We start from the raw sequence: 17,973 nt of genomic DNA on the forward strand, positions 1-17,973 counted from the left end.
GTAACTCGTGAACGCTGGTGCTCTTGTAGTGGTTTACACCTCTAGTGTCCTAGTTTAAAGTGTGGTAATTCTATTCCAGTCGGAAGACTCCTAAAACAGTAACTTTGTAACTTTTACGCACAATTGACTTTGCATTGGTGCATGCGTGTGCTTTTAGCGCTGCACCCGATTCCCGTGGGCTACTCCCGTCCTAACTGCTGTTAGTCCAGTGTAGTCCCAGCGATTCCCAAGGCCCTAGGCCTTACGACTGATCGAATAGTGATACTTATACCACTTTTTTGATATATGGTTTGAGTGGCCACCGGCCCTATCCATAAACGTGCAACTTTCATATGTTAAATTGTGCTTTTGTTTAAACGCTTGTGCTTCTATACTCATAAAGAGTACAGGGGATTATTCTAGTAATAAATACATATATATTTATAATATATAACTTGTGTGGTGTCCTTTCATTTGATATTACAGGATTGCATATGGTAAAACAACTGGCTTCACATGCCTTCTTGAGTTAAGCCTTTAGGCTGCTTAGTCCATGCTACCTCTAGGATAGCTTGACTATATGGTTGACTTACAACCACCACCATAAGGGATTGTTTGGACTGATACAAGGTGCCCCCAGAATTGGAGACATCATACATCAGGCCAACTTCTCACAGTGCGGGAGTGGGTGTGTGTGTGGTTGTGTGTGTGGTTGTGGCTGGGTGGGTGTATGGTTGTGTGTGTGTGGTTGTGTGTGTGGTTGTGTGTGTGGTTGTGGTTGGGTGTGGTTGTGTTTGTGTGGTTGTGTGTGTGGTTATGGTTATGTGTGTGGTTGCGTGTGTGGTTGTGTGTGTGACAGTAATACTAAAAGCATCTCAAGTAAAGGAACACAAACATTGAGTGTGTGGAAAAGAGAAAGCACATTGTAAGTCAAACGGTGTGTGGTTGTGTGTGTGTGGTTGTGTGTGTATGTGGTTGTGTGTGTGTGTGTGTGGTTGTGTGTGGTTGTGGTTAGGTGTGTGTGGTTGCGTGTGTGTGTTTGTGTGTGGTTGCAGTTGTGTGTGTGGTTGTGTGTGTGGTTGTATGTGTGGTTGTGTGTGTGGTTGTGTGGTTGTGGGTATGGTTGTGTGTGTGTGTGGTTGTGGGTGTGGTTGTGTGTGTGGTTGTGCGTGTGGGTGTGGTTGTGTGTAGGGTTGTGTGGTTGTTGTGTGTGTTGTAGTTGTGTGTGTGGCTGTGGTTGTGTGGTTGTGTATATGTGGTTGTGTGGTTGTATGTGTGGTTGTGTGTGTGGTTGTGTGTGTGGTTGTGGTTGTGTGTGTGGTTGCGTGTGTGGTTGTGTGCGTGACAGTAATACTAAAAGCACCACAAAATAAAGGAACACAAACATCGAGTTTGTGGAAAAGAGAAAGCACATTGTAAGTCAAACGGGCGCAGCAAAGCATTAACACAACAACATGTTCTTTGATGTTTGATTTGATGTTTGATGTTCTTTGAACGAGAACATCAAAAGGGGCACTGCTAAAGTGATCTCGGGCGCTTAATGAGTATGACGAAGTTTGCCATTTGGCGCCTCAGCTCCTAAGCGCGCGCCCGTGCACATGCACAGTAGTTGTAGGCTGGCCAGGCTGGCCCTGGTAGCATTTTTTGAGCCCTCACTAAATGTCTCACCAGACCAGCGCATGCGCTGGGTCAGGCGAGACCTAAAAATCGGTGGACATGGAGGGCATGGTGGTATGCTACACCTTGAAGTTGAGCTTGGGTGAGTCCCGCAGTGGTAGTGGTGGAAATTGCTAGCTACTTCCATAAATACCTATATTTAGCTGACTTTGGAAACAGCCTACAAACAATATATATTTTTTTAAAGTATGAGGGGTCTGAGTGTATCTCTTTACCCAGAACCATAACTCTAGCATTGATCTTTGGGACAAAGCATGGACCTGGGCGCAGTGTGGGGGCACAGAGACAGCCCTTCCCTAGTAGCTGTAGTTATTGGTAGATATTGGCTTCATTTGCAGCTGTAATATATATGTTTATGTATTGCTTATAATTTTCTTTGGTTTTGCATTACAATTCTACAAGAAACATTCCAAATCTTTATAGGCCCACATGAGTTTGTTCTAGAAAAGTTTTATACAGGTTGATTAAGGGTGAGGAATTTATATAGCGTGCCATATTTTCTTGTGGAATTATTAAGAAATGAGACCAAAAAGAACGATTTCCCGTTTGCTATGGATATTCACTACTGAAGGCCGAATAATCGCTGCAGGGTGTGGTTGAAGGGTACGTAAAGTGATCAGTACTCTCTGAGCCCATTGGACATTGGGTTTAAGTGTAAACCATTAGCTTTTTTCGATCAACCTCTTTCTGGAGAATTTGTCAATCACATCTTGACTCACTCCAGCGGTGTAGTAATATTTCACTGAATGCAATAACAGTTTGAGCGTACCCTTCCACTAACACTCGACTGTTTGCATTAAACTTCATAAGGAACTACTTTTGAACTATAGAAACCTATGTCTACCCTTGCTGGCTGTCACTCTAATGTGCTAAAGCTAAATGTTAGAGTTAGCACATTTCACCGTAACCTATTGGATTTGCTCATGCTTGTTCAACCCTGCCTTTCTCTTTCTCTGTCTATCCTTGTATTCACTTACTCCTTATTGCTCCTTTCCCTGAATTCCCCCCTCTCTCTGATGCTGGGGGTCAAAGTTTGATGATGCAAAATAAATTACAAACAACATTTGAAAAAAAGATGCAAATATAATTATTAAGTGATTACATTATGCCATGAGCATTGACTCTTTGTAAAGTTAGAAAAGGCAAGTGGATCACAGGAAAGTTCATAAAAGTTCATTGCTGGCATAGAGAACATGCTGATGTAATATACAAAGCGAAAAAACCCTGGCATTAATAATCACGCTTTGGCCTGCCAACGGGCAAGCCCTTCGAATTACAAGGCGGCTGAATAGGAAGTTCGTCCAGATACAACCAGAAGTAATGAACTGTCAGAAGAAATTGAAGAGAAATGTCAAAAAGCCGCAGATAGACCCATTGTCGTGTCAGTGGACAAGGCGTGCCATTGTCAGTGGCTTCCGTCACACAAACGCGCAGTGCCCTTACATTATAGCTCACTGTGAAAGCAGCCATAGAAACAAGCAAGTGGCCTTTCCACCAATCAGTAAATTGTATTTGTCTTGGGGACAAAGGAAGAGTTATTGGGGTCATAAGCCAACGTTTTTTCCTTGCCACAGAAAATACTCTGTCTAAAAAGGTCATGCAAATATACTGTGCAATTCAGACATTTGAATGTACTGTATTTTGCCCACTGGAAATATGGTAGTATAACCACGCCATTGGCATAATTAATTTGCCCTTCCTGCCCTACCCATATTCTCATGTCCTCTTCCTCCTAATGCAAAGTTACAGACAAACAATAGGGCTCCTCTACTCTCTGATACCATCATGGAGCAAAAGCAAAAATGTAACTCAACTGCACTAAGGCGCATGCACCGATATGGGAAGAAAGCTGCAAAGCAGTCTAAAAGATGGGAAAACAAGATAATATTTAGGGCAGAGGAATAGCCCGACATCGGTGTTATAGGGGCTGTATGAAGCTTAGCCTCAGGGTCCAAAGAGTTGCCTGTCTCTGGAAGAATCTTCAACCACTGTTATCAATCACATCCATTGTTTTATAACTGCACTAGCTAATAGAAGACTACTCCTGTTGGCAGGTCTACTTGGAGCCCATCGGGTCGACTGCATGGGATTCTTTACAGTGAGGCTTGAACTAGAGGCCTATGCCTGACTCCAAAATGGCGCAGCCTAACCCTTTTACTGCTTCTCTGACTGGAAAATGCTGGAAGGGGTTTCCTCCCATCTCTTCCCTTACAGGTGTTCAGTCGGCCTGCTGAGGTAGCAAGTTTGGTGGATTGGGGTCACAGAAGGCTGCAGAATTCTCAACTTGTTGAAATCTTTCACTAGTCACCTGGTTACAAATTGTTTGTGTCTGACCTTATGGCTTCTGCATCAGGAACATGCTTGCAGAGATTTCCCCTCTTCTCCCCTCTGTGGGGGTCTCCTGTTTTTTTTTCGAGATGGTTTGGCAGAAAGGAGCACCACAGAGTCATGCAACATGCTCACTTTGTGTTTTTACCCAGATTTGGCAGCAACATGACAACTCCTTGCCCTCTTAGTGCTTCTCAGCCCGGAACATGCTTGTTGGGATCACCTCTCTTTTCTAAATATGCACGAGGCAACAATGCCACAATAACATGACTATTTAGAGTCTAAGAATGCCTTGGAGATGAGACTGTACAGCAGTCATGAACTGATTAGCGATGCTTAGAAAGAAAGGCAGATGAGTTGCCAGAACAACAAAAAAAGATGCATTGACTGACCTACAATCCCCTGCAGGTCTGCCTTGTAGAGACCCCTTTAAGGTACGGACACTAAACGTTTTTATGGAAAAACCTGAGCTCGGTTATTTTGATACTCCCTGAGCATAAGCAAAAGAGCATGCATTGCTCAGTAATAATCTGCATTGTCTTGGAGAATGCACTGAGTATGTGCCTTACGGAAAAAGTCATTCATTCGATGCACTTACAACAAAAACACCTCTCTTGAGCTTTTTCCTGATGTAAGCATCTGGATGCCCTATCGGTTGATTAGCCACACTTTATAAATCCTGATTGATTGATGTGTGAAATCCCACTGAATATCTTGTTGAAGCTATGCTTCAGAGCCACATGTGAAGAATAAAAAACTATTGCGGAAATAATTTAAAGGTGCCTTTACAGCCAAGTGCCGGCACATGTAGTTTATTTACCTCCCAGCTCCTGCATTTATGCAGTGGTGTGCCTAAGTTTGTGCAATATCTGCATCATTTTCCTGAGTACTACATGCATATTATGCAAAACGAACACAACCAGTATGTAAAAATGCATCGTGTCTGCATACCTTGGGCTAAAAAATTATGTGGGATACAAGCATGAGACGGATTAGTCCACAAAATGTCTCTTGACGGGAGTTTTATATCCCACAAGATGTTTTATAATCGCAATCATACCAAATCTTTATTTCGATCACATGATCATAAAAGATGTACACAATTACCACATCAGGTAAAAACCAGAATATCAATATATCATTAGCTTAAAATACATTAAAAGTTGAAAAGAAACCAGTAAGTCGAGGGGTGAAAGTTTTTTCAAGGATCTCCAACCATCTTTGTCAATCGGGTTCGGGCATAGCACATTGCAGTTAGAAATTTTGCCAAAGCAAACACAATTGGCGGGGATAAATCAGTCTGTAAAACTCTATATGCGGGTAAAAAAGTTCTAAATCCCAAATTTTTAAGGAGGGGGACAAGCCAATATTTCCTGCTTTTCTGGTAGGCTCGACAGAAAAAAACCACGTGCACATCATTCTCCTTTGTATGGGCGCATGCAGGGCACGTCTCTGTGGGAGGCCGACAGGACCATAGTTTAGTAAAAGACCCTAAAGGAAGGGTCCCGTACCTCCACTGTAGGAATAGTTTTCTTGTTAGAGCAGGAGCCATGCCATCCATAACGCTTTCAAAGTTATATGAAACTTTAGTTTTAATGAAGCTATGTGTCAAAGATCCCTCTCGAGCGCTATCCAGAGCTAGGAGGAGCATTTTTTCATAATATGCTCTGGACAGCGCTTTCCTCGGAGTCCTGTTACTTGTACTTTCTGGATCTGGTAATCCAATGGTGTCGCAGGTTCTCTTAATATAATTTAACCAAGGGGTCTTGGTGGCGTTAGGCAGGGATAGAAATTCCTGTAGCTCAGTTCTATAGATGGTAAGATCTTGACTGCTCCAAAGGCGACGCCAAAAGGTTAGTGGTTTAAGCCCTAGTTCCTCCGTAATGGGACTCAGGCCCAGGTCCAGTCTCAGGGGCAGGAGTGGAGTACTTGGGGGAAGAGCTGTCAGCTGTCTAAGAAATTTATTTTCTGTGGTCAGCAGATTGGACGATGAAGTGTGGCCCCACAACTCTCCCCCGTAGGTGACACCCCCCGCGCCTGGGCTTTATAAATTTGGATTGCAGGGCTAAGTGGGCGATAAGATGACTTACTCGCAATTCTCATAATGCCATCCGCCTTCTGGGCCAGTTTCATGGTTGCTTTTGTCTGGTGTGTCCCCCACGTAAGGTGTTGGTTTAGGGTTATCCCCAAGTACTCTATTGTGTAGACCCTTTCCAGGCGCACTGTGCCAAGCAATGGGTTAGGGCGTTTGAAGGAGATGGGGTTCAGGATCATGAATTTAGTTTTCTGCGGGTTGATTTCAAGTCCCCTTTCTGTGCAGAATTCCAGGAAGCCGTCCAACACCTGCTGTATGCCCATGGGGGATTTGGACAGCAGCAGGGTGTCGTCCGCAAACATATTTGCGGGCACCCTGCTGCCGGTCAGTTTTGGGGCGTCAGTGTTGGCAATCCTTGTCAGGTGCGCGATTACCCCGTTCACAAAGAGGCAGAACAGGGTCGGTGCAAGCACACAACCCTGTCTCACCCCTCTGCGAACGGGGAATCTTTCAGTTAAGTTACCGCTTCTCCCGCTCCTGACGCGTGCGAAATTATTTTGATGTAGTTTCATCAAGATTGCGAGGATGTCTTTCGGGACGCCTAACTCCTCCATTACCTTCCACAATTTTGATCTTGGTACCAAATCGAAGGTGGCACGTAGATCCACGAAAACCGTGTACAAAGTGCCACCCTCGATCAGTGCAGTCCTCCAATAGATAAGATTTAATCTGAATATTTGATCGATTGTAGACACCCCCCTCCTGAATCCTGCCTGGTATGGGCTCAGGGTATCTGTCTCCTCCAGCCAGTTCTGCAACCGGTCCAATATTAGCCTACCGAAGAGCTTCTGTGATACGTCGATAAGGCTTATTCGACGATAGTTGGCTGGGAGCAGGGGGGAACCCTTTTTGAATATGGGAACCACCTCTGCCCCCAGCCAAGTATCCGGGACCTCCATTCCCTTAAGGACCGCATTAAATATCAGCAGTAGATAGGGGGCCCATATCCCTGGCTCCTGCTTGAATAGATCACCTGGCACCCCATCGAGGCCCGGGGCTTTACCTGTTGACAACCCCACAATAGCTGCTCGAACTTCTTTTTCAGTAAAGGGTTCGCCCTCCGGGTCACTCGCTATGGTACAGTGGGGGGTACACAGGACCTCATCCTCTATTGCATATAAGGACTGAAAATGGTTTTGCCATATGCTCGGGCAATATTGGGTTCAATTGCCGAGGGCAGTTCTTCCGATCCATTATTAACTACCCGCCAGAATTTACGAGAATCTCTGGTAGCCAATGCGCCAGAGAGTTCCTCCCAGTATTGTTGATCCCATTCGGCCTTGGCATTTGCCAGCAATTTCTTGTATGCCCGTCTTCTGGCTTGTATCTCCTCCCGGCTTCGACACGCCTTAATTGCGAGTAGAAGTTCTCGTTTGGAGTCCCAACATGTGGCATTGTACCAGGTCTTCTTGTATGTCCCACTAGTTCTACCTGTGCCCTTTACGAAAAGATTTCGCTCCATAGTGTTTATTAGATCTTCATGGGTTCGCCATAGCTGCTCTCTATTTTTCCCATTACTAAGATCTTCTCCAAGAGCAAATGCCTTTTCCAGCACTGGGGTGATTCTGGCATAAAGCCTGGGTAGCTTATCGTCACTTGTGGCCAATTTTCCCCATCTTACTCTCCTTCTGTTGTTCTCCAGGAGTAACCCTGGCTTTGCACTTTGTTTGTCCTGTCCCATGTCCTCATTACCAGGCATAGCATATTCAAGTTCCAGGGCGTTATGATCACTGTCCCCTCTGTCAATTACCCTAAAATCAATGATTTGTGACCAGTATTACAATTGGACTAGGACATAATCTAGTCTGGATTCACTTCCTACTTTATTAAAGGTGCATTTACTTGAGTTTTTTGATTTAATGCGCCCATTACAGGCCCTTAGGCCGTGATTGAGAGTAAGGGCGGTTATCTGCAGTGCGAGGGGAGTCCAAGCTCTTGGTGGGGGTGCCACCGTGGCAGGTATCAGCCATCTTAAATCCTCCTCTAGGGAGGGTCCATCAAAAAGGCCAGGCAAAGGCTCGTAATGCGAGTTCAGGTCTCCTCCAACCACGTAGTGGAGATCCCTTGGAATTTCGCTCAAAAAAGCGGAGAGCTCCTCAATGGTGTTCGATTCTCGTGGTGTGGCTACAGGTCTCGAATAGACATTTATTATCACCAGTTTAGAGGAGTTTGGCCATTCTAACAGGACAGGCAATATGTCAGTTGATTAGCCACACTTTATAAATCCTGATTGATTGATGTGTGAAATTCCACTGAATATCTTGTTGAAGCTGTGCTTCAGAGCCACATGTGAAGAATAAAAAACTATTGCGGAAATAATTTAAAGGTGTCTTTACAGCCAAGTGCCGGCACATGTAGTTTATTTACCTCCCAGCTCCTGCATTTATGCAGTGGTGTGCCTAAGTTTGTGCAATATGTGCATCATTTTCCTGAGTACTACATGCATATTATGCAAAACGAACACAACCAGTTTGTAAAAATGCATCGTGTCTGCATACCTTGGGTTAAAAAAGTATGTGGGATACAAGCATGAGACGGATTAGTCCACAAAATGTCTCTTGACGGGAGTTTTATTTCCCACAAGATGTTTTATAATCAAACCAGCCTTCTGTGGGTAAAAATGGCACAAAATTTGCAGAACACGAAATGGGGGGGGGGGTGGGGGGGCAATCACAAACTTAGCTTCACATGAAATACACACATTTTATATGATTTTGCCTGTATATGAATACACATTTTTTTTGTGTCTCATTTACAATCTTCAAGTTTCCACTCCGGAATAGTGGCTGGCCAAAAATATCCGTACCTACATTTGATCTAGAAAAACTTCAAGCATGAACATGTATTCTTTCAGAAAGATGGTGGCTTTTTAAGTATACCACCATGGCTTATGTACTGTTCAGAAATCAGCTACTTCTTTTGTTTCACAAATATAGCCCACATGGGGTTTTGTTGCTGTTCAGTTCTCGAAAGAGACTGCTTCAAAAAGTTACTATTAAGATTTAAGTTCTCACAGTTTGCTAAACTTATTTTAAAAATGTAAAATTTGAGTGTGGGTAATTTAAATAAAGTGGCCCTGTGAAAGTGGTGGAGATGAAACAGTTTTTCAGGTTATGTCTTTATCCCCCTACATTTTATTGGTTTATATCTTATTGAGGTGGTTCAGCACTCATCATTTTTTTCAACAGTACGATTCTACTGGACCAAACTGAAAATACTGGAGCATTTGAAAATGTGAAAAAAGCAGTATCCGAAATAGACTTGAAATACGTAATTTGATAGCTATTACCTGGCCAACCTAAGTCACTGAGATTTGATTCTCTTTTTTTTAACTTAATTGTGTAATTGTGAGGTGAAAGAATAAGCCAGAAATTTCCGACCCTTCCTTTAATTCAAATGATTTTATTTTGAGCCTATTAGGTTCCCGCTGATAAGATAATCGTTGAATGTTTTTCAGTATCAACGCAGGGAGATGTGGATCCCAGCAAGAAACTGGGCTAGTTGTATTACACATTATCAATCCCTGAAATATCAACCTACGCTTCTATCAGGACTACGATATCGACTGCCAAAATATTATCCATTTGAGTATAGATTTACAATCATGCCAAAATATTGGCCGGGATAATGTGGAAGGAACACCAAGAACACAGGACAGTTTATCTGATCCTCCAAGAACACAGGACAGTTTATCTGATCCTCCAAGAACACAGGACAGTTTATCTGAGCCTTCAAGAACACTGGACAGTATCTGTGATCCTCCAAGAACACTGGACCGTTTATCTGAGCCTTCAAGAACACAGGACAGTTGCTCTGATCCTCCAAGAACACAGGACAGTTTATCTGATCCTCCAAGAACACAGGACAGTTTATCTGATCCTCCAAGAACACAGGACAGTTTCTGTGATCCTCCAAGAACACGGGACAGTTTATCTGAGCCTTCAAGAACACTGGACAGTTTATGTGATCCTCCAAGAACACAGGACAGTTTATCTGATCCTCCAAGAACACAGGACAGTTTATCTGATCCTTCAAGAACACAGGACAGTTTCTGTGATCCTCCAAGAACACAGGACAGTTTATCTGAGCCTTCAAGAACACAGGACAGTTTATCTGATCCTTCAAGAACACAGGACAGTTTATCTGATCCTTGAATAACACAGGACAATTTACCTGATCCTCGAAGAACCCAGGGCAGTTTCTCTGATCCTCCAAGAAAGCAGGACAGTTTATCTGATCCTTCAAGAACACAGGACAGTTTATCTGATCCTTCATGAACACAGGACAGTTTATCTGATTCTCCAAGAACACAGGACAGTTGATCTGATCCTCCAAGAACACGGGACAGTTTATTTGAGCCTTCAAGAACACTGGACAGTTTCTGTGATCCTCCAAGAACACAGGACAGTTTATCTGATCCTCCAAGAACACAACACAGGACAGTTTATCTGATCCTTCAAGAACACCGGACAGTTTATCTGATCCTTCAAGAACACAGTACAGTTTCTCTGATCCTTCAAGAACACATGATCCTCCAAGAACACAAGGCCATTTTTCTGATCCTCCAAGAATACATGATCCGTCAAGAACACAGACCGTTTTTCGGATACTTCAAGCACACAGGACAGTTCTTCTGATCCAACTCAGGACAGTTTCCCTGATCCTCCAAGATACACAGGTCAGTTTCTCGGATCCTTCAAGCACATAGGACAGTTTGTCTGATACTCTGGCCAGTTATATTACTTCAGAGAAAAAGTCTTGGGACTGTTGGCTGACCTATATGTTTCCCGGTACCTACGTCATCTGACACCAGTTGATTTTACCAACGATGTGGGCAGTAGAAAGGGTTCACAAGAGCTTTAGCTGACTCATCAGGTTGTAACTTTGATGCAGTGTGAGTAAAGGCAAAGCCATGCACTGGGTGGTCCCTGGAACAGTGTTTACACAGAACGTTGGAACCAAAAATATTATAGAACAACATATTGCATCAAGAATATTGAGGGCAAAAATATTATAAAGGTAAGTTTCTATAGGTAAAAAAGTTTTACTATATATAACTCCACATATATGTACCATGACAATATATATATATATTCAAGGTATGTAGATGTGGAGTTAAAAATAGTAAACATGGAGGAGCTACGCTAGCAACCAAGATGGCCCCGTAAGCTCCCGGCTCTGCCGACCTCTGCCAGAAGCTCGTATATCCTGATATAGATCCTGAATCTGCACCAGACCTCCGTGTTCATGAGGTGTTCCTGAATCTAAGGGTGCAATTCCGAGATTTCCATCTTCTCGACTGATGAAGATACGCCGTGTTTTCATTCTCGGCCTAACCCAACACGGAAGCCGGGGCCTCGATTTCTGACCCATCCGGGTTGGAGTTGAATAACATCGGCTGCAGGACTTGGGCTGAGTCCGGTCTCCTGAAGTGAGGCATATTCTGATCGTTTTGGATGGCGACACTGTGATCGGTTGATTCCGAGGATATAGCAGCGTGACGCACTGGTTGCTGTGGTTGGGGGTCCGTCGCCCGGAGACTCTGCTGCCCGCCCCGGGTCGGCGGGCCTGGGCCCCCGCCTGAGGCGAAGGTGTCGATATTGCGAGACTGAGAGCGCCCATCGTTGTCATTGGTTTTACGTGTGCCTATTATCCCGGAGTAGTCGACCTCCGGGGTTTGAGTCCTGCCCCGTCGCTTCGTGAGAGGTGATGGAGCGGGCGGACGGTATGCCATCGCTGCAGGTCGTAATGGCCGCCATTGGGGCGCTCCACTCGCAGTTCACCGCCATCATCCAGAAGATGACTGTAATAGTGGACGATATCTGCCTGAGACCGGACCACGACCCTTCGGTACGTTTTCAGCAAGCTGAGGTACCCGCGGTGCAGAGTGTGCTAGAGACTGAGGACCCCGTGCTGACGCCGGTTTTGATGTGTCTTGTCGGTTCTCGAATAATGGCCTGCGAGCTTGGAACTATCGTAAGCTCATCCTGTTCAATCCCGATACCGCCCAAGATAGACATGGACAGTTTTCTATTTCACAATGATTTCCTCAGTGACTATCGGAGTGCTTCACTATCCTTTTCCTCCTTCTTGATTCCACCGGGTTCTTGTGACTCTTTTTTGATGGACAGCTATCCTCGTACGATTTGTGGACATCTAGAACTAATATCCTGGTTTCGATCCTGCTGCACTGACTTGGACTTTTCTGAATGCTTTGATTCTTCCATCGAGATGGCGGTACGGGGGAGGCGGGCTCGCATGAAAAATTGTAGTGGCCAGGGTTTGACTGCCTGGGCTTGATACACTACCTTGATTTGATAAGGGAATTGTTACCTGTAACGATGTTGGGGTCTGGTGGTTTTTGCTAACTTCCCCGTTTGGTCTCTATTCATAGCTCTCATATTGTCTTGATTATTCTCAGGGTGGTCACTTCTGGCGGGGGGTAAGGGAGACCGGGGGCATGTTTGACTTCTCCTCCTCCGCTCTTTTTCCTTCTTTTAGGGTTAGTTCTTGGGCGACAGGCACGCTGCTAGTGGGGTTAGGCCGTAGCCATTGCAGGGGTGCAGGGTGGGGGGTTTGGGGGGGGTTTACTATTTTGCCTTTATTTTGTTCTATGGCCTTTATCTTTCCTTCTTCCTTTTGCGAGAGGTGGGTTGTTTACATTAAAATGATTTATCATTCATATGGGTGTCTACTTCGATCATAATTATTCTGTATCTTGGGTGGATGGGTCTTACAGACGGAAGTCAAACTGGATTGTTAATCGCATTGTCTATATTATCTATATGCTTAACTACCTTGACGTCATATACTTCTATGTATTTATATGTCTGCATCGCCGTACCCGCCCATCAACTATTGTACCATATCCTAAAGTATGACACCTTATATCTGTAATGCCTCCTCTTGTTTTCTTCAATAAAAAAATATATATAAAAAAAAAAAGTAAACATATACTTACCTATTTGCACTTACCTTCTCAATACTCTGCTCCTTGGTATTTATGACATGATATTATTTCCACACAATATTTTTGGTTCCAATATTCTGTCAGTGATCCCCTGGGACTTTTTGCATGACGGCTTCATATGACCCATTAATTACAAGGTATACAGAAAACATTGCACATAAGGGATTTTGGGATTATCATATAGAGTAATAATAATATCTTAAAATGTATATACTACAAAAACCCACTAGAGCTTGAAAAATGCTCCCACCCTCTGGGTGCGGACTTTAGATCTGTGTCCCTGCCCGCATTGATGCAGGCAGGGAAATGGATCTAAATATTTCTCCCACCCAAATAGGGTCCTCGGGGCCAAAAGGCAAGAATAGGCAAGAGGGGAGGAGGTCTGGCTACAGCCACCCGCCTAGGCCACCATATTAATATCTTGGACACCATTTCTACTCCGAATATGGAGTTAATGATATTCAGGCTGGAGCCTGCCCAAGGCAGTAGGCTGATGGGAGCTGTAGTTTACCATCCCCCTGGGGAAAGTAAGAAATCTTTCTGTTCGTTATTATTGGAAACTCTTGCCCCATACACCTTGCAAGAAGATAATTTCTTTCTCCTAGGGGATTTTAATCCTCATTTAGATATTACCTCCGACCCTGACTCTGCATGTTTAATTGCGGCTATGGAATCAATAGGTCTCTTCCCTAATGTACGCAGCCCGACACATACAGCGGGACATACGCTAGATAACATTTTCACGAACTACCAGGATCTTACAGTAGAACTCCCCTCAGTACTAAGTTGGACTGACCATCTGACTTTAGGATTCTCTTTGATCATCTCAAAACCATTAAGCCAACCCCAACGTCGTAGGAGTTCTCGTAGATCATGGAGGAAAGTGACACTAACAGCATTTAGTGCGGCATACTCTCCCCCGTCGTTTAGCAATTGTACTGACAGCAATACAGCTCTGCATTTATTGGAGACCTCTGTAATAGAGGCCCTTGACTCCATCGCTCCGATTAAGGCAGATACAGTTCGGGAAAGGGTTGCCCCAGCCCCGTGGTATTCTGAAAGCCTGAAGAAAGAAAAGGCCACCTGTAGGTTTAGAGAACAGAAATGGAGGGAATCAAAATTGGAGGAGGATAAACTGGAATATAAAATAGCACATAGAGCGTATTTAAACAATTGTAACACAGCCAGGAGATCGCATCTAGGTATGCGAATCTCCAAAGCAAAAAGCTCCTCTAAAGAACTCTTTAAGATCCTTAAGGAGTTCACCAATCCTAGAGCTAACAATTCCTCTCTCCCACCTATGCAGGGACTATGTGACAATTTAGCCAAACATTTTAAACAGAAGATTGACAAAATCTATAACTCCTTTGACTCGGTGAGGGCTGTAACACCGCCTCAGGAAGACACTCTCTTCCCTAGTCTAGAGTCTTTCTCAGCCATCACCTCTGAGCAAGTCTAATCTTTGCTGGCACACACTAAGTCAGGCTCTCCGGCAGATGTGCCCCCCCTCCCTCTTATATTATTTCAGATCTGGCTACGGCCTTGTCTCATTCGATTATGGAAGTATGCAATTTATCATTAGTTACATCCTCATTTCCTTCAAAACGGAAGAAGGCTCCTATCAAGCCACTGCTTAGGAAAGCATTAGCCGATCCAGCAGATTTACAAAACTATAGACCCATCTTGCTTCTCCCATACTGTTCAAAAATCATGGAAAACTTTATTAATCAACAACTCTCGGGCTATCTAGAACAAAACAACTTGCTCGATTCCTCGCAGTCAGGTTTCCGTGCATGCTACAGCACCAAGTCCGCTCTGACTGAGGTTACAGACTTGATAAGGATGTTACTGGACGAGGGAACCCCTACGATGTTAGTTCTTCTTGATTTGTCGGCAGACTTCGACACCATCTCTCACATAATCCTTTTGGAAAAGCTGCAAGAGATCGGTGTCAGAGGTATGGCATTAAAATGGATGCACAGTTTTCTGACCGACAGAACACAATTGTACAATTGGACACATTTATGTCACAAACCTCGGTAGTGGATAAGGGGGTAACACAGGGTTGCATCCTAAGTCATACCTTGTTCAATATCTATGTGTCTTCCCTGGCCTCGATTATTAGATCCTGTGGGTTTGATATGATCTCGTATGCAGAAGACACCCAGGTGATAGTCCCCATAGGTAAGGACCCCACTTTGATTAGAGAAAAATTCAAGACCTGCATGTAACAAATAGCCACATGGATGAGCAAGAACTTCCTACAGCTTAACTCCAATAAAACAGAGATTTTGCTGTTTGGGAAATCAGAGGAGCTATGGGCCTCTGAGTGGTGCCTGTGGAAACTGGGGAAGCCCCCATACCCAAAAAATGGGTAAAGAATCTGGGCATCGCATTTGATGACAGACTTTCTATGGAGGAGCATGTAAAAACTATATCGGGCAAGTGCCTTGGTACGATGCGCATGCTGAGAAAAGTCTTCCCTTGGATTCCTCTTTCCTGCAGAAAAGTCCTTATAAAGGTGCTTCTTATCAGTGGACTAGACTATGGAAATTCTCTATTGGTAGGGATTAGGGAAGACTTGTTATCAAGGCTGCAAGTCGTCCAAAACACAACAGCGCGCCTTGCCCTCAGCAAACCCACCCGAACTCCTTCATTCCCCTTCATTACCACTTGCACTAGCTTCCTATCAGGAAAAGATCAGTCTTTAAACTCCTATGTCTAGTGTTTAAATCACTCCAGGGGCTGGGCCCGGCATATTAAAAAAAAAAATAGAACCTTACATTCCGGTGCGCCACTTGAGATCAAACAGTTGAAATTTGCTCTGCACTCGGAGAATCAGGAAGACCAAAATGGGCGGGTGTACTTTTTCTCATCTAGCCCCCGCCCACTGGAACAGACTGCCTGATGAAATCCTAGCGTGTTCCAATTTTGCCCAATTTAAGAAACTTCCTAAGACCTAGCTGTTTTAATGAGCACTCCTTAATTATGTCGTCTGCTACCGAGGCGCCGGGAGATACCCTTGGGGATGATTTGTTGCGCATTACAAATAATAATAATAATAATAATAAAAGCCATCCAGAAAGGGGGGCCCCCATGCCCCCCTCCCCCTAAAATAATGAGCCAGGCCCTGGGAGAAGGTATCTCCCTGGATCCAAACGTTGCCCAGAGTGGGGTTTGTGTGCCCCCTCCCCCTATATGTTATGTTATGTTATGTTACTTTAGTTTGTATAGCGCCAACTCACCTACAGGTCTCAAGACGCTTTAGACCAAGGAAAACACAACAATTCTACCCACCAGAAGGGGAATAAGATAACATGTAATTAAATGGGGCCAAGGGCTTCCCTAAACAAAAATGTTTTCAGCTGCTTTCTGAACCGTAGAAGATTGGCCTCTTTACGAAGAAGGTCTGGCAACTTGTTCCACAGCTGTGGAATCTGTATGGAAAAGGATCTTCCGCCCTTTGTTGTCATTTTAAAACGAGGGCAGGCCAACAACTGAGCATCAGAGGATCTGAGCGATCGTTTAGGGTTATAAGGCATCAAACGATCCTTTATATAGACAGGTGCTTGTCCATATATTGCTTTATGTGCTATACACAAGTTCTTGAACTCCACCCTCTGTTTCACGGGGAGCCAGTGAAGCTTGAGCAGTAAGGGGGAGGCATGAGTTCTTCTGGGAAGCTTGAATATTAAACGCCCCACGTCGTTCAAGACAACCTGCAATCTATTGATCAGCTTATTTGGCAGGCCTAAGTAAAGGACGTTACCATAATCCAGTCGTGATATAATTGTGGCTGAAACCACTGTGCGAAGCATAGACTGGGAGAGAAGAGGAACTAACCTACGCAGCTGCCTGATTAGCCAATGCAGGTTCCAACTACCGTTGAAATCTGGGCAGACATTGACAGTTCACGGTCAATTTTTATGCCAAGACTTTAAACATTTACTGCTGGTGTTGGAGTAGGACCAAGTTCTTGAGGCCAATACAGGTCACCCCAAGGCGATGTACCAGTAGACACCACCAAAACTTCTGTCTTTTCGGGGTTAATTTTCAGTCGGTTAGCAGTCATCCAGCTGACTGTGTACCTAAGGACCTCTTGCACATAGGCCTGAGCCACAGTTGAGTTCTCAATACTAAATAACAACTGGGTGTCGTCTGCGTAGTTAAACACTCGACAACCCATGTGCACTAAGGACTCAATCAAAGGTTGTAGGTAAAGATTAAAAAGTAGTGGGGATAGTGCCGAGCCCTGCGGGACTCCGCACTCCACCCTACCTACATCGGAGATGCCATCTCCCTGCTAAATCCCCTGTCGCCTCCCTGTCAGAAAAGATTCTAGCCATTTATATGCAGCGCCCTTTATTCCAAATCTGGCCAATCTGTCCAAGAGCAGGTCATGGCTGACAGTATCAAATGCCGCTGATAGATCTAAAAGTATCAGGGCACTTGGTTTCCTACTGTCAGCCATGCCTCTAAGCTCATCCAGCACCGAGAGCATCACTAACTCGGTGCTGTGATGTGCCCGAAAACCTGCTTGACGCCCATGGAGAAGATTGTGAGACTCCAAAAAAGAAGAAAGAGCCTGCAACACATGTTGTTCCAAGATTTTGGATACAAATGGTAATTGGGAGATCGGTCGGTAGTTTTCTAGATTTGCTGAATCCGCTCCCGTTTTTTTTATCAGAGGTCTGACCCGAGCCTCCTTAAGACTGGATGGAAGATAGCCCTTCAACAATGACATATTGAGAAAGGAGACAATATGATTTTCCAGGATGGGACGTGCCACCCGGAAGACACTGGGGGGACAGGGGTCAGCCGGTGACCCTGATTTGATGCTATTCATCAGTTGCTCAAGCTTTGTGGAATCGATCTCGGGAAAGCTTGAGATGATACAGTCCTGAGGAATTTCAACATTCTGCGA

The sequence above is a fragment of the Lissotriton helveticus genome, chromosome 12 (genome assembly GCF_964261635.1).
Source record: "Lissotriton helveticus chromosome 12, aLisHel1.1, whole genome shotgun sequence".
In the NCBI taxonomy this organism is placed as follows: domain Eukaryota; kingdom Metazoa; phylum Chordata; class Amphibia; order Caudata; family Salamandridae; genus Lissotriton; species Lissotriton helveticus.